This window comes from Babylonia areolata, chromosome 9 (genome assembly GCF_041734735.1).
Source record: "Babylonia areolata isolate BAREFJ2019XMU chromosome 9, ASM4173473v1, whole genome shotgun sequence".
Lineage (NCBI taxonomy): Eukaryota > Metazoa > Mollusca > Gastropoda > Neogastropoda > Buccinidae > Babylonia > Babylonia areolata.
Genome location: NC_134884.1, coordinates 6,459,427 through 6,461,926, shown reverse-complemented (window position 1 = coordinate 6,461,926; position 2,500 = coordinate 6,459,427).

Here is a 2,500-nt window from a genome sequence, read left to right as displayed (position 1 = left end):
AGAAGGGGGAGCCAGTATCAGTATCAGTAGCTCAAGGAGGCGTCACTGCGTTCGGTCAAATCTATATACGCTACACCACATCTGCCAAGCAGATGCCTGACCAGCAGCGTAACCCAACGCGCTTAGTCAGGCCTTGAGAGAATCTTTGGTGTTTTTGTGTGTTTTTTTAAAATAAATAAATAAATAAAATAAAATAAAATGGTTCAGTCATGCTGTGCTCCGAACGGTCCGGACGAGAGATAGATGATGATGGAAGTTACTTCCCTTTTCCCGTGATTTTTTTTTTTTTTTTTTTTTTTTTTTGCTGAAGAGGGGAACTCTGTCTTGTGTCCAGTGACTACCAAATAATTGTTGTCTTGACAGTGTGAGCGCGAGTGGTCAGTAATGATCAGTTATGATTGTGCCGGTGTTGCGTTTGTTACGTTGCAGTTGGTTTAACTCTCTCCATACGAACGGCGAAAGAGACGACGTTAACAGCGTGTCATCCCAATTACCATCATCATAATATTGCAAGCGGAACGCTCTTATATTGAAGAGGTGAATGTTGACAAAGAATACCACAATTCTGAAGACGGAAGCTAAAGGCTGGGTCATTGAGACACCCACTGGACATCCGAGGGGTCTGTGTAGAGGAGAAGAGAGGACTGGCCGTACTGAGAGTTAAACATTTTTTTTAACATCAAGAAACAAGGTGAAGTACATACAGCGTTCAGTTAAGAAAACTTGAGCAACAACAAGCCTGAGCTTATATAGTGCTCGTTCATGTGTGACAAACAATACACAAACGCAATGGCGAAAATACACACATTATTTCATAATGAAAGGGAAGTTGAAGTGCAAGACAAAACTAAACAAGGAAAACAACAACAACAACAACAAAAACCTACTATTACCGCAACTACCACTGACAACAACAATAATAATATTAATGACAATACCAATACTAACATAGCAACAACAATAATAATACACCGGAAAGTGAAGATCACGTTGCAGTTGACATTTGACTTCTCATTTTACTTGTGACCCACAGGGTGGAGTTCTTTCATCTGTCTGTCTGTCTGTCTGTCTGTCTGTCTGTCTGTCTCTCTCTCTCTCTCTCTCTCTCTCTCTCTCTCTCAGCGATGCGGCTCTGCTTTCCTGACAGAAGGGAATTAACTTCTACTCTCAGCTGGTGCACTGAAATCGAACGGACGGATTTACTTCCCTTACTTACAGAACTTCAATTAAAAAATAAAAAGTAAAAAAATATTTTAAAAAAGCAGAAAAAACAAAAAAGCCAACAAAATGATAACAGGTAATGTCTTTTATTCATTATTTATGTTTTGGTTCATGTTTCTTTTTTTCATTTATCTTTAATCATTTATTCATGTGCACAAGACTAAAGAACTTGAGGTTCTTACCTAAGAGCGTTTTGATGTACGATGTCAGTGTTGTTTTTGTTTTGTTTTGTTTTTTGTTTGTTTGTTTGTTTTTTCGAGTCATAATAAATATACGTATCATCATCATTTTACTTGTACAAAGTATTTCGGTTTAGTTCTGTTGCAGTTTCCCATTGTCGTCATTTCTTCCAGGTTTTGACTGGAAAGTCGTACTGAGTGTATAATCATTTCGAACGAAAGAACTATGATAAATCGAGGTCCCGTGTGCAGCACGCACCTGGCGCACTGGAGGGGGGATGGGGATGGTGGGGGCCCCGGGGACTCATGGCAACAAGATATGGTGTCTTCTGGGAAAACTCTGTAGACGAAATGCACTCTGATATATACACGAACAGATATGCATGCATTCAAGGCCTGGCTAAGCGCGTTCAGTGGAATGTGTTGCCGTTGGTCGGTCAGGCATCTGCTGGCATAGCAGATGCAGTGTATGTTATATGGATTTGCCCGAACGCAGTGACGCCTCCTCGAGAAACTGAAACTGAAACTGAAACAGTTCATAATTGTCTTCAGTTACTGTGCATTTGTATTGTGCACATGACGGGGCCGTTACATGCATAAAACAATCACATCCATATCTGCATCTCATGCATTGATCTCATAATTATTGTTTTGCATGTATATACGTGTCAAAGTCAAAAGTGTGTGGGAGGAGGGGAGGGGTGGGGTGGGGTGGGGGGGGGCGCGGGGGAGGGGCCAGGAGGGGATAGGGTGTGTGTGGGGGAGGGGGGGGGGGGCGTCGGGAGGGGAGTGTGGTTTATGTGTCAATCTTTATGTGAATGTGTCAATCTTTATGTCTATGTGTCAATTGAGCATTGCTACCCCCAGTGTTGTTTTCAGTGAACTTCGCCATTTGTGTCTTTTACCTTGTAAGTCGAAAGCGAGCACACTAAAAGATGGATCATAACTGGATGATAATTCTGTGTGTGTGTGTGTGTGTGTGTGTGTGTGTGTGTGTGTGTGTGTGTGTGTACCGGTGCATTTTATTCTCGCTACTTCATTTCAATTCATGATGTTCAGCTCAAACCTATGACAAGGCTCTGTTAAGGCTGGACCAGCGG